This window comes from Sus scrofa, chromosome 13 (assembly GCF_000003025.6).
Source record: "Sus scrofa isolate TJ Tabasco breed Duroc chromosome 13, Sscrofa11.1, whole genome shotgun sequence".
Classification (NCBI taxonomy): Eukaryota; Metazoa; Chordata; class Mammalia; order Artiodactyla; family Suidae; genus Sus; species Sus scrofa.
Window position 1 is genome coordinate 126,882,247 of NC_010455.5, and position 27,688 is coordinate 126,909,934.

General features: G+C 39.4%; 1 long non-coding RNA gene across 3 annotated transcripts in view; it reads right to left on the reverse strand.

Moving 5' to 3' along the window:
- LOC106505765 overlaps positions 3,718 to 27,688 on the reverse strand; it is a 57,607-nt gene continuing 33,636 nt past the window's right edge. The window contains exons 3-7 of one of the 3 annotated variants that reach the window (XR_001300483.2): positions 22,600 to 22,689; positions 21,992 to 22,105; positions 21,126 to 21,329; positions 14,911 to 14,991; positions 12,376 to 14,153 (exon numbers count right to left, since the gene is read on the reverse strand). This is a non-coding gene — a long non-coding RNA (uncharacterized LOC106505765). Of the gene's footprint in view, positions 3,901 to 12,375; positions 14,154 to 14,910; positions 14,992 to 21,125; positions 21,330 to 21,991; positions 22,106 to 22,599; positions 22,690 to 27,688 lie in introns of those variants that run through there. The other 2 variants (XR_001300484.2, XR_001300482.2) reach the window with 2 other exon arrangements.

A 27,688-nucleotide genomic window follows, 5' to 3' on the forward strand; every position in this document is an offset into this window, starting at 1 on the left:
TGTACAGCAAAGTGAATCCGTCATACATATAATTATAACCATTCTTTTTGCCCATATAGGTTATTACCAACTATTGAGTAGATTTTCCTGTGCTATACAGTAGCTTCTTAATCATCTATTTTGTACAGTAGTGTTTGTGTATTATTCCCATACTCCCAATTCTTCCTTCCTCCCAATGGTTTCATCTATGGTAACCATAAGATTGGTTTTGAAATATGAGAGTTTGTTTCTGTTTTTTAAATAATTTTATTTTACTAGATTCCACATGTAAGTAATACCATATATCTGGTTCCCCCTGACTTACTTCACTGAGTATGATAATCTCTAGGTTTAAATTCCACCTCCTCTCCTTAAGAAGATTGTAAACTCTTGAGCATGTTACTCAGTCTCTGTGCCTATGTTTCTCAATCTGTCAGTTCAAAATAATAGTAATATCTATTTTATGGGATTGTTGAAAGGATTAAATAATATAATTAAGGTAAAGTGCTTAACATAGTTCCAGGCACATGTTAATACAATTTATTCTAGCTATTATTATCATTATTATTATTGTTATATCATGCAATTGAGGACATAGCAAGTCAAATCTGTATTCCCTGGATAGGGAGGTATTTTTTATGGTAGCAAGAAAGTGGCAGATCTGATCCTATCACTGTCATTAAGAAACTTTTGAGCCTCTGCATCACATTAAGATTTTGCCTGCCTTCTTTATCCTCAAGATAAGGTTCACAAGACCCTTCCCAGCTGGCACTGGCTGGCAGTCCCAGCTCCATCCTTGGTCCATCTCGTTACCTATCCACCTGCCTACTGCTCCCCTCCCCAAGGTTTGATCAGCCCCACCCTAGTTTTCTCAACAATTCATGACCTCCCTCATCTGCAGGGCTTCACACTTTTTCCCTAGACCAGACAAATGCCCTCTCTAATCTCTTTTCCTGGTTAATTTCACTTACTCTTCAAATTGCTTTGCTTTAGCTAGGCAGCCTCCAACAAGCTGTTCATACGTTGTTTCCTTCATGACACACTTTTGAGTTTCCTGTTTTCTTGTCTCACTATATAGCTTGATTAGATATAGACCCATATATCTAAAATAGAGATATATTTTTTTTGCTGTTTTATCCCAGCTTTTAGAGTCATGTCTGCCTTGAGGGTAGGTACTCAATATATATTTATTGAATCGACAAATGATACCAGGGTTCCCTTCTCCCTACATGGAGAATCTTGCAGCCTGAACATAATGAAAAATTTTGTTCTACTCCCAGTTGCTGGTAAATGGAGCTTACAGGTTGGAATCAAAAATTACAGACGTAGCAGTTTCCCAAGAGGACCCACCTGAACCTTTGACTTCACATGAACAGGGTTTAGGAGAGAAGATTGCCGTGCCCTGAGAGAGGCCTGGAATATCAACAATTAGGCCATGGGAAAGAGAGGAGAATGGTGATTAGGTCTCTGTGCTAAGCGAGGGACTTGAAGATGTGTAATTTCCATTGTCTGTCTAGGTAATCCTCCCTTACATTTTCCCATGATTGCCCGCAATAAGATTTCTTAATCATTTGGGAGGTTTAGAGTGTGATCCCTCGAATGTGTAATTATCTCCATTATTCAAAACAAAGAAGACGCGTGCCTGTCAGAAAAAAATACAAATAAAAATGTAGCCTCCAGCAGAAAACCAAGCTCAACTCTCTACTCCACTCCAGATTCTCTCTCTGTTTTTCTCCCAGTCCTCCTCCCACCCCCACTCCAGCCCTTCACATGAAGTGGTCCACATCTCTGCTTCTGTAGGCTCTTAAATTTCAGCAGCAAGGCAGGAGTATGTATAAGAAGTGGACAGTTTCCTTGGACCAAAAAACATGCAGCATTCAGTTCAGACCAAGGCTAGATGGCCCCATCTCACAGGAGGGCATGTGCTGGGCCAAAACGTAGTTGCTGCACACCTTCTCAAGTAGTTTCAGTGTTCTGTTTTGTTTTTTTCTTCTCCTCTCTGTAGAAAACACATTGTTCATTTATCCTTCTGAAATCTTGAAATGGTGGTTCTGGTTCTTACAGCCTGTTCAGCCAAGGACTTGCTCTTGATAATCCCTGGGACCCACTGGGCCTCACAGTAAAATGAGAAAAAACCCTACATGGGGTTTGGATGACTGTGTTCTAGAGATGCCTCTGCCCAATACCAGCTGGGTGACCTTGAGAGTTTTCTTCTCCTTGGGTTTTGATTTTTCTCATCTTTAAAAGAAAGCTTTGGTTTACAGTTGATCATGGACATGGAGAGCAGATTTGTGGTTACCAAGGGGCAGGGAGCAGGAAGTGGGATGGACTGGGAGTTTGGGGTTGGTAGATGCAAACTATTACCTTTAGAACGGATAAGCAATGAGGTCTGACTGTACAGCACAAAGAACTATATCCAATCTCTTGGGGTAGAACATGATAGAAGACAATATAAGAAAGGGAATGTATATATATGTATGACTGAGTCACTTTGCTAAACAGCAGAAATTGACACAAAACTGTAAATCAACTACATTCTAATAAAAATGAGAAAATAAGAAAACAAAGCATTGGTTTACACAAGGGATAGCCATTTTTTTTTTTTTCTGTAAATGATCATATAGTAAATATTTCAGGAACTGAAGGCCACATGCTCTTGATTGCACTTACTCTCTTCTACTGCTGTAGCACAAAAGCAAGCCACGGTCAATAATGGTGAGTGTGGCTAGGTTCCACTGAAACTTATGGATATTGAAATTTGAATATCATATAATTTTTACATGTCATGGTGCATTCTTCTTCTTTTGGCTTTTAAACCATTCTTAACTCATGGGCCATACAAAAGCAGGCTACAGGCCCTAGTTTATCAATCACTGATCTGTATCTTAGTTCTACAAGGGGGCAGGATCTACAAAATTCAAGGGAGATGTGTACCATAAATACGCAGCAGCATACTTTGTTCCATTGATCTGATTGCCTTTTTGTCACCATATTCAATTTACTTTGAATTTCAAATGCAATTAATATGAGTGTGTGATTTTGTTTTGTTTTGTATCACAGGGAATTTGAAAAGACTGAGTGAGTCTTTCGATTTTGATTTTGATTTTGATTTTGATTGTCCCCAAGACCTTCATGTTCATCCTCTAAGAACTCCTGGAATGGGTTACAGCTCACCTTCTAGGGTAATTCTGGGCCACTGTGGACCAAACAACATTTGTTAAGTTTCATATATTCATGGCCATGACAGGGAGCTGAGGCATGAATAATACAAAAGAGTGGATAGAAAATCATTTATACTGCATTCGGCTTTAAAATACACCATGGATATTTTTTTCCCTCTGAAGATTTACCTTCTTAATCCCTTTTGCTGATATGAAAATGAGTTTGCATTACCTGAGCTCACAGTGGATTATGGAAGAATGGAGGCAGAGGAGAGATGTGCTGGAAATGCAATAAAAGTGACACCCCAGGTTAAGTCTTTCTCCTCAATGCCTCTTGACTCTCCCACCACTGGGATTTCTCTTTTTTGCCAGTTCCTCCATCACACCCTCTCATCAGAGCCATACTATTGTCTTTCCCATCATGAAATTTCACCTTAGTCTGACCCCGATCCTGGGACTTCACTCACCTGGTTTTGAGATTGGGATGTGAAAACACTGCATAATTGAAATAGTTTATGGATCCATAATGAACTGTATGGAAGGAACATAATATTGACTCATCAAATTCAATTTTTAATTTGTTTAAAGGCACTTTTATGGTGGAGATTTGCCTTAGCTCTCACATGAATATTCCAGTGCCCCCCCTTTTTTCCATGGCATCCTCTTTTTTCACCCAGGAGGAGGTCACTACTTTCCAGGTTAGCCAACCAACATGTGAATGCATCCAGCACAGGCCTTGCCACCCCGCTTCTTCAATATCCTGGAAGAGATTTGAACAAGCTTTAGTGAGAAGCTGAGGAAAGTTTCTGAAAAAGTGACTCCCCTTAGCAGTTAACTTGAAAGAGTTGGGAGATGAGTGATAAGTACTACACTTCCCCTAGATGAGTTGATCTAAGATTAACAGCTGATCAGGAGCCTACTTTCCAAATGGATTCTGGCAGGTTCTAGGATACTTTGTGCAGCATAGGGGAGCAGCACTGAACAAGGATTGGCGTTGCATCACATCTGGGCAAAACCCGCCAGTGACATGCCTCAAAAGTGTCCTTGACCTCAGAGTGGCATAGAAGGTATGGTAAATGGTCTATGAATCTCTTTGGAGAGTTCAGAGACAGTAATCTCAGGATCTGGAAAAATGTCATGATGAGAAAAAGCAATGTCAAAGCAGAACATGATGTGGAATATATGGCAAGAGATTTGTGGCATTTCAATTCGTGAGTGTTTATTGAGTTTTTGAGTACATGTCAGATACTGTTCTAGCCACTTGAGATACAGTAATAATAATAATAAAAAAACATAAAAATCCCTGCCTCATGAAGCATTTTGGGGATGGGGAGCAAAGGGAGAGGAAGGAAAATAGACATGATAGAGGAATCCTTAAGAAGCTGAAAAATACTGTGGATGGAGAATGCTGGAGGTAAGTGGTTGATTCTGAATATAGTAATCAAGGATGGTCTCATTGAGCAAAGACCTGAAGAGGGTGAGAAAGAGAACCTTGGGGATACTGAGAATATCCAGAGCAAAGGCTCTGAGGCGGGATATGTTTGACATGTTTCAGGAACGAAGGAGGCCAGTATACCTGCAAGTGGTATGTTAGGAGTGAGTCAGGGAAGTCAAGATCAGGTGGGCCATGTGCATCCAGATCTTGGATGTGGCTATAAGCTTTGGCTCTTACTTTCAGTGAGATGGGAAGTCTTTCACTATTTTGTGTAGATGGGCAACATGATCTGACTTAATTTTTAATGGGATCACTTTAGATGCTCTGAGTAAAATCATTTATAGATATATATGGGGGAAACAGAGAGAACAGTAAGGAGGCTAATGCAATAACCCAGGTGAGATATCATGGTGGCTTGGATGGGGGTGCTGCAAGTAGATTAACATAAGTGATTGGACTCTGGACATATTTGGAAGTTGGAACAGTAGCATTTTATTATTGTATAGATATGGGCTATGGGAATATGAGGAAAAGTCAAACAAGTCCACGTTTTTTGTTCTGAGCAAATACAAAAATACGGTTGCCATTTCCAGAGTTTGGAAAGATTAAGAAAGAAGGCTAGGGGTTATGGAACATTAGGAATTGATATGGGATGTGTTAAGCATGGGATATCTATCTATACTCTTAGGAGGAGGTGGGATCTAGTGAACAAATGACAGGGTTATTGAGGAATAAAGGCAGTAGAACACATGGGCATTAAAGCTGGAAGGTAGAAATGAAAACATCTCAGCTAATAACAGCTTGTACTGATAGAGCTTTGGTCCAGAGGTTTTCTGCATGATGTAACATCAGCCTTCTCAGAACTTAGATACATTCTTGCAAAGAACAGAAGAGAAATGTGAATGAACTCAGTTGGAATTTAAAGAGACTAAGTTTATCCAGAATGGTAAACATTGTTATTTTTGCCACCAGGCAGAAACTGGGCTTCAATAAAGATTATATGCAAATGTATTACAATTTTCCTTGTGAATCTATGTTTTCTGTTGTAAATACCATATGTGCTACACATTTTAATAGCATGAGTGAAGGAAAGATAATACAGTGAATGTATGAACTTCATGAAAGAGTAACCTGAAAGGTACATTTGAATGCAGAGTGGAAAATATAAATTCAAGGAAGGAGTGGTGGAGCTCACATAAACTGATAAGACAGGTAATCAATGGTTCTTCTCTTATTTCATTAGAAAATACCCGAATGGCAGGTCCTAGATCTAGGGATCAGACCCTAGTGTGACATCAACAATCAGAGAAATCTTCAGGGAGCATGTCTCAAACCACCTCCTATGAGGGAGTCACTTGCGAAGAGTTCATGGAATTACCACTATCATTTCCACACATTCTGAAGAGCTGGCATGGAGCAGGGATTATACTTTTGCTCTATTTTTTTTTTTCTCTTTTGGACACACCTGCAGCATGCAGAAGTTCTTGGGTCAGGGATTGAATCCTTGCCACAGCAGTGACCACTCCCGATCCTTAACCCACTGCACCAAAACAGAACCCATACTTGTGCTCTAAAGGATAGAGATTAGGACTAATGTAATGGGTGCTCTTGGAAAAATGATTTCACAAGGTAAAATTGACAATGTTGTTCAAAGATGGGATGAACTGCTCCTAGGAGTTAGTGAGCACCCTGTAGACAGAGTTTACAAACAAACTCCAGAGCCATTCGGCAGAGAACTGTACAGAAAGCATCCAACAACAAGTTCCTGCCCAAACCTGAGATTCTATTAGCTAATCATGGCACCATGAAAAATGTGGACTAAGACAAATACTATTGATAAAGGCTCAGCAAGATATAGGAAGACCAAAAATAAGGACCAAACTCATGAAGTCATTTTCTGTTTGTATGCATTTGGCAAAGTTTAATGACTGGTCACAAATCTAGTGTAGACTTTTACTGGCTGATTAGATAGGAATATTTTAGGTTTATTTTAAATAGAGAGACTTGAACAGTGCCTAAATAAATACTAGATAATTTGGCAGTTAAGAATAGTTTCAGAAGAGAGCTCTTATTCTCCCTTTTTTTATAAACGTAAGCAAGAAAAAAATGTTTCTAACGGAGGTTTTAAAGGATCAGAATCTGGGATTGAAGAAGAGGCCACAAAGCTTCATTTTACTGTGAGCTGTCATTTTTCAGATGGCTCCTAATCACATTCCACAGCCTGTCTGGAAGGACCAAAATATTAGTGTTCTTAGATGCAAGGCAGTTAAGTGATTACTGTCTCATGCAAAGGCATCTTGGTTTTAGCTGAGATCGACACAGCGGAATTACAGTCTCTGTGTCCTTAAGTTGGCTTCAGACATTTTTTGACAAACAAAAAGACTACAGTCACACCATTAAGGTATGTGTAGAACTCATGGAGGAGCTCAGAATCAGGATCTTGTCTCTGTTGCATGATATCCTCCTTTGAGTTTGTAACTCAGAGTTCAGTCATTGGGCAGTCCTCTTTTTGTCCAGAAATTTCACATTTAATATCCATTCAATTCAGCCAATACTTTTTTTTAGTACTCACTATGTAGCATCTGTTATGGGAATTACTGTGGGCTTTAGAAGGTAATGTGGGCTATGTCCTGGCCTCCAGGAGCTCACAGAGGGAGTGAAAATCCAGGAAACTAACAATGAGAATGTTGTGCTTTGTGTTACAATAGAGCCCAGGGAGCAGTCCATGCTTGACTTCAGAGAGTTGATACAGGCCAACTTTTAGAGGTAATTAGATTTTAGACAAGAAGGCAAAGATGGGAGATTTTGTCTGGCAGGAAGACTAACACAAATCAAGGTCTGGGGGCATGGAAAAATAGGAAGGCTTAGCACCTCAGGCTGGTTGGAGGAAAAGTTAGGTGGATGAAGAGGGTTGAAGGTTAGAGATGAGGCCAGACAGGTAAGATGGAGCCAGAATCTTAAAGGACTTGGTGTGTTAACCCTAAGAGTTGGACTTAATATCCTGAAAGTAATAGGAGACATTCTTATTTCACAGAGTTGTTGAAGATACAACAAGATAATCCATGGGAAAACACTACAGGAACACATATTTAGAGATCTGTTTATATTTTCTGTCATTTCCATTTTGCGGGGAAGATCCTTGGACCATAAGAGAATGTAATCAAAAGATTGCGAGATAAGTGCAAAGGGTTCTGTACCTGGAAAGAGGTCAGTGAGAGACAAATCCAAGGTAAGCTCATGATACTGAGGAAGGAAGACATCCTGATGCCTTCCCATAGCCCAAGGCTCGTGTGGTTGCTTCAGGGAAGCAAGCACTTGTGTTTGCACAGAATGTAACACCTTTATATTTGCATTGGCTGTGAAAGATTGTAGACCAAGTTAATATACTTGCTTGGCAACCCTGGAAGAGTCTAGGTGTGCTCTGGTGGTTGAGATGTCAACTTTTAGAAAAACTATACAGTGAAAATAAAATTATCTAAAAGAAGCTGTTGTGATGGAAAAAGACACTAGAATCCAGGGTCAGAGAGAATCTGGACCAAATTTGAATCCTGGGGATCGTGCCCTCCCTCTTTTTGTCTTATTCTTTTTAATTGAATTTCTGCGATATAACTAGTATTTTGACAAATATATTCACCTATGTACCCATCACCTCAAACAAGATAAAGAACATTTCCATCCACCCAAGAAATTTCCTCATGCCACTTTTTAGACAATGCACTTTCACTTCTAGCCTTGGATTTATATCACTATGAATAGTTTTGGTTTTTTCCTAGGACTTCATGTAAATGGAATCATACGTATTATTTTTTGTATCACTTCTCTCTGTTTTTTTTTTTTTTTTTTTTTAATGACTGTGCCCTCAGTATGTGGAAATTCCAGAGTCAGAGACAGAATCCAAGGTGCAGCTTGTCCTATGCAGCTGCTGGGGCAATTCCAGATCATTAACCCACTGCACTGGCTGGGGATCAAACCCCTGTCTCTGCAGCGACCTGAGCTGCTTCAGTCGGATTCTTAACCTACTGAACCATAGCAGGGAACTCCTGTATGACTTTTTTTATTCAGTATATTATTTTGAGATATATTATGCTGTGTACATTAGTGATATTTCTTATTACTGTGGAGCAGTTGTCTACCATAACTCCTGATTACTAAACTAAAACGTGTTGCTCTATTAACTGATGATAGATGGATTGTGTTGAATTTTCAGCTTATTCTTTTTTTTTTTTTTTTTTTTTTTTGCCTTTTCTAGGGCTTCTCCCACAGCATATGGAGGTTCCCAGGCTAGGGGTCTAATCAGAGCTGCAGCCGCTGGCCTACACCACAGCCACAGCAACATGGGATCCGAGCCGTGTCTGCGACCTACACCACAGCTCACGGCAACGACGGATCCTTAACCCACTGAGCAAGGCCAGTGGAACCTGCAACCTCATGGTTCCTAGTCAGATTCGTTAACCACTGCACCAAGACGGGAACTCCTCAGCTTATTCTTTTATCCGTGGACTCTACTGGCAAAGATGGCAGAGACAGCACCCCTAGGCACAAAGTGTAAGTGTAACTTGCTACAATAGTTTAAAAGGAGAATTTGACAGTATCTATTTGTTTTAAAACTTCATTCTTTTTTTATTTAGCAAGTCTACTCTTTAGGATCTATCATACAGAAATAGTCACATGTTTTAAAAGCCATTAGTATGAAGCATTTTTTAAAATCCTCTACATTTATTCCTCTGGAATCTCCATCCATTCCACAGGATTTTTTTTTTGCTATTGTTGTTGTTGCATCCTTACCTTTTACTCCTCCCTGGTACTGAATTTTTTAGCTGACCTTAATGTTATTTAGGAAGGAAGGCATTTTTTAATGCAGCCAATTCCTCATCCAAAAGAACTAGAAATCTAGGAGTTCCCATCATGGCTCATTGGTTAATGAACCTGACTATTATCCATTAGGACACCAGTTTGATCGCTGGCCTTGCTCAGTGGGTTAAGGATCCGGCATTGCCGTGAGCTGTGGTGTAGGTCTCAGGTGCAGCTCGAATCCCAAGTTGCTGTGGCTGTGGCGTAGGCAAGCAACTACAGCTCTGATTCAACCCCTAGCCTGGAAACCTCCATATGCTGCAGGTGTGGCCCTAAAAAGACAGAAAAAGAACTAGATATCTATATATTCTATGTATTTGTATTGACATTGTTAACATCGGAAAACTTCGATTATCTCAAAGCTTCTAACTTTGGTTTTTCTTCTTCATCCTTAGTTCTGAACTTGTCCAGAATTTAAGAAATCACATAAGGAGTTGAAAAAGTGGAATGTTTCATATGTTGCTGTTTCTTGCATTTCTCCCTGGCATCCTGGGACACCTTGTTATCCAGCCAGGTTTTTTTAGCCAAATGCCTTTTCAAAGAGGTTTTTGTAGTTATCTAATGAGTTTACCCTATGAAGTGGTCACTGTAAGTATTTTTATTTTACAATTGATGGAATTTAGTCACAAACCAAGTAAATATCCTCCAGAGGGAAAGACCAGGCAATGGCAGAGCCTCAGACCAAGGAATGCCCTGCTTATGTCTTGGCATCTGCACGCTCCAGCAGTCCACCTGAATGCACAGCCCGCAACCTGAATGTCTGCTAGCATCTGTAAAAGAGTGGTATTAAGACAGTTGTAGAGCTCAATGACATGAGCCAAAGTCCAATCCTGGTAATACGAAAGTCTAGAGCTGATGTGCACTCTTCCACTTATGAAATGAATGTTTCAGTGTTTATAGAAGTCCTATTTTTGTGCAAAACATTATTCTAAATTTGGGGCCAAGACTAGGAATGGATCATTCTTTGGCACTTAGTATGCGTACCAAATAAGGCAAATAATAAAAACAGTAACATCGAATCCTTACTATGTGCCAAGCATGGTGCCAAGTATGTTATATAACTTTCACTATTTAAATCTCACAACAGGTAATGCTATTATTATCATTTTATGGATTAATAACCTGCTGTCCAGAGAAGTTAGGTGACTGGTTATAGTAGCACAAGGGGAAGTGACAGAGCTAGCCTTTGAACCAGGCAGTTGGTCCCTCAGGTCTGCATTTTTAATATCCTGACTATGCTGATCCGTATAAGAATGCTTCCACTTCATAGGTATTATAGGGCAGTTTGCAAATGGGTGTCCTTCTGGAAGGATGGGAAGGTGTGGTCAACAGCCCGTTATGCTCTCACTAATCACTCACTGTTTTCCACATGTATCACTCATATTTTCACACTTTTTTTGCTCTTTCTGTTTGACTCTAGCTTGAAATGAGCTCACTCCTATATTCTCCAAGCCTGCCTGTCCTTTGAGATTCAGGTCATGTGGCACAGATTTCACGATGGCCTTCTAAACATCCACCACCAGAGTTTATTTGTGTTTCCTCTGCATTCCATCGCCATCACCTGCTGCTTATATTTTTATTTTGCCTGATATTAGAGTTGATATTTTTTAACCTATTTCTTCTCTCTATGGCTTTTTTTTCCCTTGTGTTTTTAGGGCCACACCCACGGCATACGGAGGTTCCCAGGCAAGGGGTCAAATAGGAGCTGTTGGCCTACACCACAGCCACAGCCACACCAGATCTGAGCTGTGTCTGCAACCTACACCACAGCTCACGGCAATGCCATATCCTTAACCTACTGAGCGAGGCCAAGGATCAAACCTGAGTCCTCATGGATAATAGTCAGATTTGTTTCTGCTGAGCCATGATGGGAACTCCTCTCTGTGCCTTTCTTGAGTGCAAAATGTAAGTATTATTTGTCTTTCATGCAAGACTGGGCATGGTAGGTGTACCAGAAGTAGGTACACTATTACCTGCCAGAATGGTAAGGGTTAAATGTGACCAAGAAGGGGCTGGGCATGAAGTAGTTACATTTTTCTTAAACAATTATCATTTAGTCATCTGTCTTCAGGTCAAGGGCTTCTCCACTCTGGGTTTTCCAGAAGAAGATTTATCTTGGATCCAGCTCTCTTCCTCCTCTCCTTCATAGGAAAGATACGCTGAGTTGAAGCAAGTTGTGCAAAAAGGGGTTGAAGTGATGAAATTCGATCATAAATAACAGAGACCAATGGGTCTTTCTTGTAACTCTCAAAAAGCTCAGGAATGGTCTGATGTATAACGATTCTTTTCTTAACAATAATCTGCTCCCATTGTTTTAAACAATACAACCACTGAGTCTTTGGAGTTCTGTGCTCTTTGCTGGGGAGATTCAGAGGTCTCTGGAGCCGAGACTTGCAAAGCTCATGCACTTTCTTCACTTCATGGATCCAAATATAGGCTCTGGTCATCTGTCCTCTGAATGTTCATACTCTGTCTTAAAGAGGTTAATGGATCTATCCAAGATCACTGAGCTACTTTTTTTTAAAATGAATTCTCACAGGTCACATGGAGCTAAAACAAAATTGCCAGGAACTATCATTTTAGAATTTGTATCATGATCAAATTTCTCCTTTCTCTTACAGAGATCAAAGAGAATATTTTTGAACTTCTGAAAAGCTGTAGAAGAAAGGGAGACTTTTATGAACCAAGGGGTTAAGATAATAATGATAATTTAAAAAGGGCATAGTTTCTAGTTTCCCTCTCACCTAAAGTCCTGTTGCATCAGGCTGTGTCCCTGCCCAGCCAGAGTATTAAATTCACTGCAAGCTGCTCAGAAAGCTGTATCTATTTCAAGGTCGCAGCCCAGGCTGTGCCTTTTTTTTTTTTTTTTTTTTTTTTTTTTTTTTTTTTTTTTTAATGAATTGTTGGGCGGGAGAGGGGTTCAGGAGGGTGGGGAGACAGAAGGTAGAAGAGAAGGGGGGTTATTTCAGGCCTTGCTTCTCTAAGCCTTCGACGTCTGAGCCCCAGGACAGACCTTCCTGTTGTGAAATACTGGACCAGTTGTTGCGGTCTGAAGATAAACAACATTCCAGTAGTTCCCCCAGAGGCTACCCGAGGCCTTGTGCTTTTTAACATTTCCCTGGCCCTACGATGATCCAGGAGCTGAAGCTTACTGCAGTGCTGCAGTACACACAGCAATTTTGTGGTCTCTGTGTTCTTACATTGGGCTATGGTAATGAGCCCAGGGTGAGATCTAAATGCCTCTGCCTGGTTGTTAAACCCCTGCAACACTAGCATCTTTTGTGTAGCTTTGGACACCCAAGCTGTGCTTATGAGAGGTTTGTAAGAATGGTTTTTTGCCCTGGTATGCGAGGTTTCTGTCTTCATTAAAGTTGGAGGCTGAACTAGGACTCCCAGGTTATGTGAGGGCAAGTTTGGAAACCAGATGCAAACCGTTAACAAAATCCACCTGGGTTCATCATGAAAGGGTTGGGCCCCAGGTTGCTGTACCCAACAGAACAGGCATTTCAACGAGTTTCTCATTAGTTCTTGGTTCCTATATAGGTAGGCGTGGCTTTAAAGGGCATAAAACCACAACAAATCAAAGAATAGCTCAGACTTGCCCTTGACTTTATGACTGAGAATTTGAGTAATGATTCATGGACTGTGAATGTCGGCCCTGGTCCCTGGCTCATCTCTACCTGCAAACACCATTGCAGCCAACAAATTTGAGAAACACATTCTCTCAGTTCTGGTCACTTTCTGCAGCTTATCAATGGCACTTACACCCATTGTTATAACTTCACCACAGTTGCCTATAGGGCATATACAAGGAGTATTACTAACCTAATTTTAATAACAAGAAACTGAGGCTCAGAGAAACGAAAACATTTCCAAAATCTTACACCTGCCACTATTGTATAAGTCAAATAATTTTAATTTCTGTTGCCATTCGGCATTATTTTACCTTTTGTGTGGGTATGAATATGTATAATCGCTAATTCAGTCAGTTTAAGATGGCTATAGCAGGCAAACATCTAAAGTGTCCCACAGTGATTTCTACCTCCTTTATACAAAAAGAAAAAAAACATTTTTTTGCTGTAGTAATGACTTTACTATTATGTTTTGGGTATGACACTGTGGGGTAGTGTGAACAAATATGCAGATTAAAAATTTGAATATGATATTTTCAATAAAAGGAAAGCCATCATAACATAACAGAGACATAAATAAAAAGAAAAATGGCTATTTTAATCATTAGCAAATAAACACAATATTAAGACATTCACCTTTAATAAAACTTAGCACCTGGCATGCCCAGTTTTTGAAACAATGACATAATAGTAACGAATTATAGGTAATGGAAAAAATAAATAACAATAACTGTGAAAGGTAACCAAAGGCAAGAAAATAAATACTAATACTGAAAAGACTTTTGCAATCATCAAGCTAAATGGTCAAATAATCTAGGACATAAAACAGCTTAAGAGAGCAATGTCTGTAATATGATGGCAGATTCAAAGTACATGGAGTAGAGCTTGAGAAGGAGGTTAAAAAGAGAAATAAATATAATCAGAGGAAAAATGTCACACATGTACCATCCCATAGTTTTCCAAATTTTTAAATTATAAATGACTTCTCTTACTCTTGACAAAAATTCTGTGATATAGCGAAGGAAGCAAGGAGGAGGTTGTTATTCCCATTTTACAAACATGGAAACTGAGGAGCAGAGATATCAAAAGTCTTGCCTAAGGTCAAAGAAAAGAGAAAAAGTTAATAATCAGCTCTTGTACTTCGAGCTTCTCATTTATGTTTATGCGCTTAGAGCTTAGCCTTTTGTATAGTACTCATGTCAAAATCTATGTCTTTACAAAAAGCTTTTGATGGCCAATAAATAGGAACATATGGGAAAAAAATAAGCCTCCATGTATTTTAAAGCAGCAATGGAGTAATTGCAAGATAGTTTTACTTTCCATTAATAATCAATGAAAACTTTCCAATTAAACCAGAATTTGAATAATTCAAGAACTGTGTCACATAAACTCTTCTGTTCTCTTTTGGTTCTGTTTTTTACATTTTTGTCTGTTTTGTTTTTAGGAATAAGTCCAGCAACTGTAAATTTGCTTATTAAAAAAAAAGGGATTTTTCTCTTTATATAAAAATCAGTCAGTCAAGGATTCAAGTGAAGATGATTATTGCTATTCTGTTTTTGAAATGTCCTTTAGTGTGTGACATGGACGCATCAGACCATGAGGCATACTTTGCCAAAAAGTGTGATAAGAACACATACATCAGAGACAGCTAGAGGAGGGTGTGGCACCTGATGGGAAACCAGTAGGAATGGCAGCTATGACCCTGTAACTAAGGGGACAGCAGAGGAGTCCTAACTCTCCACTCTAATCTGACTGCCCAGGGCCAGTGGAATCAGCAGAGGTCAGAGCTTAAAAATCCCCTGGTCCATTTATAGACAGAAAAATAAGAAGCCAAAGAAGGAGAGATACTTACAGGTTATCAGGAAGCATAGCTGTCTTCCGTGATTTCCACTCTCATTTTCCCCCTTGTATTTAGAGGAATAACAGGATTTTTCTGGTGAGAGTAGCAAGCATTGGGAGTGTATTACATCACTGCCATGGCTTCTGGGATCTTTGCCCCCCTTTTCCATCTCCCCCAGGGGCAAGTGGGATTGATCTTTAGCCCCCTATGCAATGCCTTGGAAGAAAGCTCGGCCATACATTGCCACCATCCTATGCTTGGTTATCTAGGGCTTATCTTGCAGTGGGAGGGAAAATGCAATGTTCTAGGTTCTGGAGTTCTGTTTCTGCACTTTATACCCGTACAATCTGAGACCAGTCCCTTAACTTTACAAGGCCTCAGTGTTTTCATCCCTTACATGGGGTTTAACAGGTGCTACCATGACACCTTCACACATTTTTATGAGGATTAAAAAAGATGGATGGTATTAACAATTGTAAACACTGCAGGACAGCATAGGTATTAACACCATCTGTTTCCAAGAGGAGTATAGAATAGGGGTTAGAAGCTATGGATTTACTTAAAGTTTGTTCAAAAGCTGCTTTGGCCACTCAGAAGCTGTTTAAATTCAGGTGTGTTGTGTACCTTTGCCAAAATCTCAGTCTCTTCATTCTGAAGTGGGAATTGTAATAGTTCCTACCTCCCCTCAATGGATGACTTTGAGTGTTAAATTAGGTAATGCCACAGTGGATAACACATAGTAAGTAATCAGGATGTGTTTCTATTCCTGGGACACCATAGCTACAAACTCTGGCTACTGTGATTCCCAAAATCTGCAAGAGTAAGCCTTTCTGGAAATCCACACTAGAATTCCTTATACCGCATGGGTGTTCTTTTGAGCTAATCCTTAACTATCCTTGGGAATATCACTATTCCCGATTTTTAAAATACAGTTATGTTTATAGCAGTCAGTAGAAGTAAAAAGAATTCTGTAGAAATAATTCAGCCAGTGGAAGTAAGAGAATTTTGACAAAGTCAAAAGAATTTTTCTGTACCATGTTTTCTTACTTCTGTATTCTAAATTTTTCTTGGATGATAGTGAGCTCTGGCAGGGATGGGAAGGACAGTGGGCTTGGGAGTTGATGAGAAAAGGGAATGAAAGCGATTGAGGAGATGACCAGACTGAGAATTTCATCCTAGGTCTGCTCCAAAGACACAGTGTGACCTATCACCTCAGGTGTCTTTTCTGAGAAAAAAGAAAAGTTTCCCACTAAGGGAAGGAGGAGGGTAGGATCAGAGCTCCTCAATGTGGCAAAACAGTCATAGCAAAGCACTGACACGGTTTCTGGTACAGAATTTGTACTAAATAATTATTCTTCCCCACTCTTTCTCCTTTCTAAGGAATTCCTAGCGCTAACATTCTGTAATTTTGGAATTGTGTCTTTTGGCAAAGGGAGACAGACCCCTCTGTCATAGTTATGTTGAAGTGTTTAACATATGGGCAAAACCTCGTGGAAAGAATCCCAGGAAATCAGGTGATAGTTTCCTGGTCTCAGAAACTCCTTCCTAGTCCACCTTTAAGATCTTTTCTTTTCTTTTTTTTTTTTTTTAATAATAATTTTGTGAATCCTCCCAGTCAAGACCTTGGCACTCTTGCGTACAGAGCTATATGTACTTTAAGCCACTCTCTCTGAAGCAGTGATCCATATCTTGGTGCCATGTCATCCAGAATCCTTTGGAAACCAATGTTTATTAAAGGAGGATGGATGGTACTGAGCCAAGCCCTGCAGACCACACAGAGAACTGAACTTAGGAGCCTCACCTAATTAATTGCTCTAATTGGCTTTACTAACCAGCCAGCTTCACTGCAGAGATATTATCTGTGAGCTGAGAAAGGGATCTTAAGTATCCTCTCTAATCAAGCTCCTGATGTTATAGGAGTGGAAAGTACAGATGGGAGGGTCCGAGTGACTGTCCAAGGGTCAGAGAGAGGTAGAAGGGGTAGCACTAAAAATTGGATCTTTTGACTCCCAGTCATTTTGTCACCAGTGCCCCAAAATAATGTCAAGGCATAGAGAATGCATCTTTCTTCATGTTAAACTGAACCTCCTTCCACCAAATTTTCCAAATCTCCTCTAGACATTCAAGTTCAATAACTGAATGGACAAGGGTATGCACTCCTTAAATGAAAGGCACTGCAGAGGCTGTTTAAAATGGCCTGGAGGCTGAGCCTGCTGACCTTGCACTGGGTCAATCTTGGGTCAGACACCATTCACTAAATGGAATCTCAATGCACAGATTTCAGGGTTTTATTCTGTGGGTTTAGCTGGTATATTGTCCCAGCTGTTGGAAGTACAGGCCATAACATAAGTCTCTTGCCTCTGTTGCCCCTGTGGAGAGACTTGTGCTTGGCAATTTCAGGAAAGTCTGTTGGCTGGGGTGATGGGTTTATGGAGAATCCTGAGGAAGCAAGCAGTATTATTCAAGTAGAGCAGAAGTTCTCAATCTTGAGCATTGGAATCACTTGGAAGGTTGGTTAAAACACAGAATAGGGGCCCTGTCCCCACCTTTCATGATTCAATAGGTCTGAAGGCAGGAGTTCCCTGATAGCCTAGTGGTTGTTAGGATTCAATGCTTTCACTACTGTATCTCGGGTTCAATCCCTGGTCTGGGAGCTGAGATCCCACATCAAGTCTCTGCATGCTATGGGAAAAAAAAAAAATCTGAATGGGTCCCACAGATTGCATTTCTATCAATTTCTTTAGTGATGCTGCTGCTGCTGTTCTGGGGACCACACTGAGAGCCACTGGCCGAGAGCATAATGTGTTGATGTACACAGCTGGTATCCAGCCACATACAGCTGATGTCCAACAATTTGAATGGAATATAAAGAATTCTGGAAGCTCTCTCTTTAATGAGCTCCTTAGGCAAGCACTGCAGCTTTTTCCTTTGGGTCAGCCTGGGTCTTTAACAATCTGGCTAGCATTTAGGAAGGCATTTGATATTCTGGTTTTAATGTAAACACTTCCCACCTGTCCCAAGTATGTGTATCCCTTTCCAAGAGCTTCAACATTTCTGACATTGGCAGAACCCTAATCTTCTCTCTCCCTTCTCACTCTCTCCCTCTCTCCTGGCCAGCATCTGTTCATTTCACAGCTGTGGCTGTTTCATTCTGTCTGCCCCTTTCTCCTTGTGTCCCCAACAGCTCACTGGCCCCTCCCCCACCCCATTCGGATCAAAATACTCTGTTTTTATTTATTTACTCCACAGCTGTCAGTGTTGTGTCTGGGTCACTGCAGTGCAACTTGCAGGGAAATGTGATCCATGAAGAGTCCTTAAAACTGCAGATACTTGTAGTAACCAATGGACCCACACTCAATAACATAGATAGCTTCCTTGGTCCCTGGGTTGGTCTGAAAAAGGCTGCCTTAAGGCTGTGTGTCAGGGTGACCCCAGGAGGAATGAAGCTGAATGGTCCTTGGAATTTACACTCAACCGTTTAAAGGTATTGAACAATTCTGAGTATTTAAAACTTTAGCACTAGAAAAGGAGATGGAATTGTTCAGTGGAAAGAGCTCTAAATTAGGAATCCAGAAACTAAGTTCTAATTCCAGCTCTGCAACTAATAAGCAGAGTGACTCTGAACAATGAGCTCCCCCCTTTCTAATCCTTATATTGAAAATAGTGGACTTGATAATTTCCAAAGTCCTGCTCTCAGTGGCCTGAGTAATAAAAATGTGAAGACTCCCTTGAGTGTTTGATTTCTATATGGTGGCTCCATATCCTATACATAGTGATCCCAGCTTGGATTCTAAGGAGTTTCCAATTTTTCACTGGGGTAACTGAAAAACTTGACAGTGTGGGTTTTGAGGCAGAGACTAGGACAATGAAAGCAATATAAGTGAATAGATCAACCAATAAGGATTTATTCAGCAAGTGATATGTCTAAAGGAGATTTGAGAGAGGCAATCTGGCAAGCATTCATTCACCACTGGTTGAAGAGGGACTGAACTGGACCAGATGTAGGAAAGGTAATCAATATGAAAGAAGAATCATCATTATACAGAAGGAAAGTGAACAGACTCTGTGAATCTATTCTGCCTTCTATTCTTCATATCCATGTTCTGAGTTAAACCAACCTGAAGGATAAAAGACAGAATCAGGAGTTCCCATTGCGGTTCAGCACTAAGGAACCTGACTAGTATCCATGAGGATGCAGGTTTGATCCCTGGCCCCGCTCAGTGGGTTAAGTATCTGGCGTTGCCATGAGCTGTGGTGTAAATCGCAAACACAGTTTGGATCTGGCATTTCTGTGACTGTGGCGTAGGCCAGCAGTTACAGCTCCAATTCAATCCCTAACCTGGGAACTTCCGTATGCCACAGGTGTGGCCCTAGAAAGAAAAAAAGAAAGAAGCAACAAAGAATCATGCAGATATTAGTGGGGAAATGACCTAAGGAATGAAATGAATAATAAATACTGCCTGGTAAAAGTTTTAATTGAATTGCCCTGATTTCTCACAGTAGGTAATCTTTTTGGGAAACAGTTAATATCATATAGGTTAAAGAAAAAAAAATCCTTCTTAATGCCCAAAATGCACTCCTGTGTTAATATATTTTTTCTCTTTAGTGCCTTAATATTTTGGTGCTCTTTTTGTTGCTAATTTTTCATCAAAAAAGATGAAAAAATGCATTAAATAATAATTCACTTTTTAGAGCCAATTACAACTGCAGTACACAATCACACCCTCTTTTTCATTTGATTAATACAATCACCCTATGAGGTGGCCAAATAATCACTGCTATTCTCTCTCTTTCTCTCTCTCTTTTTTTTTTTTTTTTTTCTTTTTAGGGCCACAACTACAGCACATGGAAGTTCCCAGGCTAGGGGTTATAATCTGAGCTACAGCTGCTGGCCTAGGCCACAGCCACGATGTTAGTTTCGAGTCGTGTCTGCGACCCGCGACACAGCTCATGGCTACACTGGATCCTTAACCCACTGAGTGAGGCCAGACATTGAACCCACAGCCTTATGGATACTGGTCCAGTTCATTAACCACCGAGCCATGATGGGAACTCCCTCACTGCTATTCTCAATTCCACATTAGGGATCTGGGATCAGAGAGGATCATGGGCACTGTTCAAATGGATAGTAAGTGTGATAATGTCACCAAAATACAGACCTTAATTTCCATTAATTAATTTAAAAACATTTAATATGTCTTGAAAATAGGACTTAGTTGGGCTGATGAAGATAGAAAAGTTTTCTGTTCTTAAAGGCAGTTCAGCGGGGAAGGTCGAGCGTGTGAAGGACTGGATGCAACTATGAGTTTCAAGTGCTGTGACCAAAGTACCATGTCAAATAGGAGCACAAAGTGGTAAGCTTCAGGAGAGAAAGTCACACTGGTTTCTGTTAATCTCTAAGTTATGAAGGTTTCTCTCTGGCAGACATTTAGACCCCATTTTACTATAACTCTGTTCCTTAGCATGCACACAATATGTAGAGTGCATACCAATAAGAATTTATCTAGAAATATTGACTGTGATGCCCATTTCTATACAACAAATACAATTGATCACTTCGCATGAGTTACAAATAAAAAATATTTCCATGATGATAAACATCTCAAAATGTGATTTGGAAAAGATTTTGCAGAAGAAAGAATAAGGAAACGGCCAGTTCTGTGCAATATTAAACTTTTGGACTATGGTAAGCATGCCACATTTCCTTCATAGGGCTTCCTCAATATTGCAGAAAATTTTCAATTTAAGTATTTCTTCAACATTTTAGTCATTCTCCTGCCTTCATTTTTTTACTCATCATTTTATATTTTCCATGTTGGTAAGTTTTCAGTCTAAAAATTCCTCTGTGAATAGAGGCCATTTCAATAGAAGGTTACTTATTTTTTCTATTATTTTTCAGGTCTTTAACTCCTTTCAGAACTAAACATGTATACTTAATATAGAGCATGAGGGCATAACCTCACGAAGATTATATAGAGTTTAGTTGTTTGATAAATCGGTATGCCTGGTTAACATTTCCTCATTAATTTCTTCCAATGAAAGACATGTCTGAACTTTATATGATGAAAGAATCTTTTGCTGAACATATGTGCAAAATTCCTTTAATAAATACTTATTGAGCAAAAACAGCTATGCTGGGGGAACTAGTGGAGCTCTCAGAGGAGCCTTAGGAATGATTTAATTAAATACTTTTATTTTAGAGAAGTTCAGTAATTACCATAACTCACCCAACAATTCAGAGGCAGAGCTGGCACCAAAATTTTTCACTGTTGATTTTTTTCCTCAGAGGCTATTTCCTGTAACTGACTTAAGGTCAATGGTATTTTCAAGCAGGTAATTTTCCTGGTCCCCACAATTTCACCATAAACTTAATTTAATCATAAGTTCTTTAGAGACTTCTTCAACAGATGTTGTACCAAATCCTGCTGAAGCTGTTTGGAAACAGTGATACTGGGAAACTTTAATCAGATATTTGCAGTGTTTCTAAGCAATTAATTGACAGTGGTATTCTATAGTGCAAAGATCCCTGTTTGTTACTCAATGAAGAATCTATTAATACTTTTTGAGGAGCCCTTATGCAAATCCCTTTATTTCTCTAGGTCCTCATTTTTCTTTAGTAAAATTATGAGACTGGTTTAAAGATCTCATTTTTTTTTCCCCTGACATTCTGGCTCTATAACTCAAATCTGGCTATTGAATAAGACATTCAAGATGATCATGACTAGATGAGTCCCATTATCTTAAAGGGTATTTTGTATCACAGAAATTTTAACTGATATCTCATTGTTCATTGATTTAAATATTTTATATCAAATTTTTATTTTGTTTAATTTATCAGATACACACACACACACACATATATATATATACTCATCAATGATGTATGGGGATTTTAGATTTTGTTTACCTGAAGGTAATTGTCCCATGAAAGAAAATGGCTATGAGATAAGTCTCTTTCATGGGAAGCCAGTCCACTTAAATCTAACTGTAAATAGACCATTAACACCTCTACACTTTTGTTTATGAAACTGACAGAAGTTTAGCCTTGGGTAAAATCAGCTCAACAAACAGTGAGAGGAATGCAGTGGCCTACCCCATCATTGGAGAGCAGACTAAAAATTCTTCTTAAGTGGCCTGCAGTTGGAATAGACTGCTTCGTGAATTCTTTCCATATCCAATTCTCATGATTCTGCAATAACTCTACTTCCTGAATGTAAAAATAAACTGTTAGAAGAGCAGTGGAATGGTGACTCCCTTCCACCCTAGGACAGGTCCAACTCCCAGTTAGATTCACCTTTTTTCAACTCAGGTAAAACACCACTATCTGATTTTTTTTTTTTTTTAAACACCTACACTTTGAGGGCCTGATATGACTGAGAATAGTGAGCTATAGTAGACACATTCTTGGAAGTGAAAGGTACTCACTCTAAAAATACAGATATCATTGACCTGGCATCAATAGGCTCTCACTCCATCCCTTTGTTCCCCTCCCCCAACCCCTGCAGTCTATCTTCTGTAAAAGTACATCCAAATATAAAGTAGATGGGTCGTGTCCCATTCCATGGGATCTTGAAATGTCTGTACTTAAAATGGGATAAAGCTAAAGCTGTGTTTGAAGTGTCCTAAACTAGGGCACAAGAGCAGCTGCTCTTATTTCCAGCTGGATCCCTCAGCCTGGCAGGGAGGAAGGGCAATGGTTACCTTGACAAATTCTCATTTCCAGGCATTTGGAGACTTAGAGGTGGAGATTGCTCAAGGCAAAATGCTGACAAGTTCAAAGCAAAACAAAACCTAACAGAACAAAACAGAAAACAAGAATCATCATAATAATAACAAAATTATTCCAATGTGATTTATTTTAAAGAAAATCCATTTAACGATGTGAATAAAACATATAGCACAATCTATGCAATTCAAGATGACACATTTTTCCATCCTTCTATAGCTCATTTAACTCTACTGTTTCAGATGCATGTGTTGTTTACATTCACTATGAGGACCCAGGTATTCCAAGGTTCCTAGGTATATACTGATGAGATATATATTATTATGATGAGATACAGATCATATATATATCTACATTCAGAAAATTAGATATATCCATGTAGAGACTTGGTCCCTAGAACCAGACTTAAAGTAACGAGGAATGACTTAACAGTTACAGAAAAATTCATCATTTGCTTTACTGTTACTACTTAACATTTATTGAGACTCTATATCAGGCAATATATTAAAATCTTTGCTTATTTTATTTTTACCACAAGCCTATGAAATAAGGCATGATTGGTCTCATTTTATAAATGTCAGAAAGTGAAGCTCAGAGATATTAAAGTAACGAAGTTGACACAACTAGATAGTGGTGGATCAAGGGTCCAAACTCAGTCAAATCATACTATAAGCCTGTCTTTAAAAATACTACATTGCTTGGCAGGAAAAACAAATATAACTGATATTTTTCTTCCTTAATTCTAGTAGTCCCTTTAATGCCATGATGTTACCTAGCTGAACTAGGTAAATCAAAATTTATTAATTAAAAAAAAGAGGTAGTATAGTAGAATGAGTAAAAAGTCTATCATTCTGGCTTTTGAGCTTTAAAAATGTCTGTCTCCTTTGGAGAGAGGCAGAGACAGAGACTGGCTGACCTTATACTAATCCATTTCCTCTTCCTTCCAGTACACAGCACAACGTTTCTTCCCAGCCTCCTTTGCAGTTAGGTGTTGGAGTGGAATATGAGTGGAAGGGATGTGCACTGCATTCAGGCCTGAGACACTGGAAAAATAAAAGGACCTCCACATAAGATGATCCATGCTTCTTCTCCCTCCCTGTTGGAGGGCTGACTGGAATGAGAAGGTCCAGCTTGGCAAACTCAAAATGTGTATGTTAGACATGATGAGGCCCTGAGTCACTGTGTAGAGGAGAGCCACTGTTCAGAGGATTAGTAACATCTCTTTTACATTTTACCTGAGGAAATAGATTTCTATTGTGTCAAGACACTCTTATTGGGGGTTTATGCGTCATGTACTAATATAGGTGACTATGGGAAAAATCTTTGAAAAATAGATTTAGGAGGCTATCTGATGAATGTGTATATGTGAGGGGAAGGGATGGGGTGCTGGTGGCGGGGGCGGAAGAGTTTTCCCCTCTGGCATCCAGGTAAAGATCTCTTGAAAATTTATAGGACAAAAGACCTCATTTCTTCAAGAAAAAAAATATATGTTACATGTATATGTGTATATATATATTTTGGAAGGGAGGTATGTGAAAATTGATGGAGTTATACCTATAGATAAAAATAGATTTATAAGGCATATCAATCAATAGTAATAAACCCTTTATGTTTGAATCTTAATTCAAACAAATTGTTTTAAAAAGCACATAAGTGTGAAATATGTGGATATTAAGTAGATATTTGATGACAGTAAGAGATTATTCTTTTTTTGTATGCTAATATTTTGCTATTTAAAAGAATTCATAGCATTTAGAGATTGCCTAAATATTTACAAATGAAATAATATGATATCTGGGATTTTCTCCAAAGTAACATTGGTCGGGATGGCTGGGAAAAAAATTAGATAAAATGATTTGTTTGTGGTAGGAGATAGCTAAATCAAGGTAATGGATACATGGAGTTCATTATACTTTCTCTACTTTTATATATATTTGAAACTTTCTATTACTAAAACGTTTTTTTAAAAGGAGAATATTTCCTTAGTTAGGGAGAGAACTGAATTATTAAGCAATGCATATATAGCTATTTTGAGACCCTGAAAAAGTTACTCTGCCACTGTTTCTACCCCAGATGAAAACCCTGAGAAGGATGGCCAACTCCTCTTACAGATTTATAGAATTAGAGAATTGTGAGGCCTGTGACTTGCTTCCCAGGAAAGCCTGTACAAGAAGCGAAATCCAGTGTGGAAATGAACACATGGTGTGTGCAAATAGAGCTTTGGTCTCACAGGGTCTCTTGTGGCACAACGTGGCCCAGAATCAGCAAAAGGGGGCAAAGAGACTGAAGGAGAGCCCTAGACCTCTTGGCATGAGAAAGAGGGATAACTGAGTAGGGACCTGTGTGGACCTCAGGACATGATTCAAAGTTGTAATGGATCTCAGTGAATGCTTACACGGCGGTAGAGGACCAGATGCTTCCTGATGCCTCAGCATAGAATAAATCCTTTGGAACCTAAATGAAAACCTGGGACAAGGAGAGTATTCCTGAAGTGAACAGGGTTACCTTCCACCAACCGGTAGAATGGGGTACACAACGTATACATCATATCCAATTACACACCAATAAAGAAAATGAAAATTTTACCCACCCACATGTTGGGACTACAATTCATATACACTACAATTACAGTGCCTTTCAAAAACCCAGCGATTATTTCCACCATGTGTAAGTTCCTCCAAAGAAGCTCTAAACACTCCTCGTTTCTCTGTTTTTCTTCTTCATTGCCTTTATCTTGGCCCTTTAGGTTAGTTAAATATTTAAATTCTTAATTCCTATAGGAAAAGATCTTCCTGGGAGATAAGAACTCTGGGTTGGAGCCTGTGCTCTGCTAATAACTGTGTGTGACAGGCAAAAATAATTTACCTTTATGGATCTGAGATTCTTCTTTTTTTTTTTTCTTTTTGCTATTTCTTTGGGCCGCTCCCACGGCATATGGAGGTTCCCAGGCTAGGGGTCGAATCAGAGCTGTAGCCCCCGGCCTATGCCAGAGCCACAGCAATGCAGGATCCGAGCCGTGTCTGCAACCTACACCTCAGCTCACGGCAACACTGGATCGTTAACCCACTGAGCAAGGGCAGGGACCGAACCCGCAACCTCATGGTTCCTAGTCGGATTCGCTAACCACTGCGCCACGATGGGAACTCCTGAGATTCTTCTTTAGTGAAGTGAGGCTTTGACTCTAAATACATATTCAAGGTCTTTTCAACAGTGGGCTATTTTAAGGTTTTGTTTTGTGTTTGTCCTCCAGGTTGCAGAGAATGTCAGGGAATGTCAGCCCATGCCATGTAGATTCACTGGTTGACCCCATATAATGAGGTATCACGGATCAGAGTCTAAATTTCTGAAGCTGGGTCAGGGGTTAGGATCAAAATAATCAGTATTTTAAGCACAGTATGGTACTGGGGAAATCATAAAATGACAAATTCTAAATACTAGAAGGGATCTTAGAGATTATCTATTGCATGTTCTTTTAACCTAGAGAGACAGTTACTTGTCATATTTCAAACGATAGTGGTAGAGCCTCACTTTGAGCATGAGTTTTTTGGTTTATGGCTCAGTTAATCTTTTCACTATTCCTTCCAGCTTTAACTATAAAGCTGCAGATTTCAACACATCTATTTTGTTGTTTATCTCAAATACTATTACTGAGCATCTGTTGGATACAGAATGCTATGAAAGCTTCTGTATGAGTCATTGAAAAGCCACCCATACTTGTTAATTATATCAGATAATGAAAGTTCAACTGGGCTTTGTTTTGTTTCCTCCTTGCCCCCACAAGGGGTTTACCACCTATGTTTTCTTTTTTGGGGGGAAGGATGAGGGAAGGAGCTTTGTTGAGAAGGCTTAAATGCATATTTTGGAGGTAAAGTTGAAAACAAAGTATAATTTTGGGAGAAGAATAGTACTTGACCCAGGCCTTACAATGTGGGTAGAATTTTGTGAAATCTGGGGCGGGGGGTAGAATTGGGAAAGATATTTCAGAGAAGAAAAAAAATCACTGAAGTCTGAAAGAAAGAGAATGTAGAGAATGGGGGGTAGGGTGGAATCTGTTATACAGATGTACCCAGAATTATGGCAAGGCTGGAAATTAGACCTGGGATTTGGACTTTGTCATGAAAGAGGGAGTCATGGCAATATCAGTACAGGAAATGATGTGAACTCTATGGGCCCAGAGTCCCCTAAAATCAATTTTGGCAAAATTAACCAGATCTCTGTTTGGAAAGATACACTGTTTGCATGTTTTGACAGTACCCCTAAGCACGGGAAAGTGCTAGGGAGGAGCTTTCTCTGAGTCCCTAAGGAGGTAAATGAAATTGGGGTTAGTTTCATTGGGAATACTAATTTTAAAATTTGAATTCAGCTAGGAGGACTGAGAAGATGTTGGCTTCAAGCCAGAACACAGAAAAAACAATGGTAAATTAAGTTAAAGTGGTTTAAACCGTTTTAAATAAAACCATTTGGCCATTAGGGCTTTAGGGCCCTGTAAGGGCCTGAAATAATTCACAAGTTTGCATTTTCACAGTGACAGGAGCAGCTGACAACGTCTACTCTGGTTTTCTTCCTGAGGGCTTGTTTTAACACGGTCTTACTTTCACAGCATATAAGGTTTAACTTTTGGAAATGAAAACCAATAATCAATTCTAAAAAATGATATTAGGTTTGCCAGACTCTAGGGTTTTTGTCAGTTTCCATCTGTGTCGCCTCTGCCTTTATATCTGGATGGTACTTATAAATAACTATTGTCCCAAGGGAATCATTTATGCCATAGAAATAGAAAAAGAAATGAAATCTGTATGCTTTCCTATGATAGCAGCTGATTGTGCAAAAATTTCCTCCATGTGTAGTTACTTAAAATAATGTGCAAGTCTTTAAGAGCTCCAACTCTGGAACCCAATACCTAGATTTTAATTCCACTTCTACTACCTTTTTGCTCTGGAACCTTGGCAGACTTAACTTCTCTGTACATAGTTCCTTCATCTGTAATATATAGGTATTTGAGGCTTAAATGAATTATAATACGTAAAGGATTTAGAAAGGTGCTAGGCAGACAGTAGGATCATT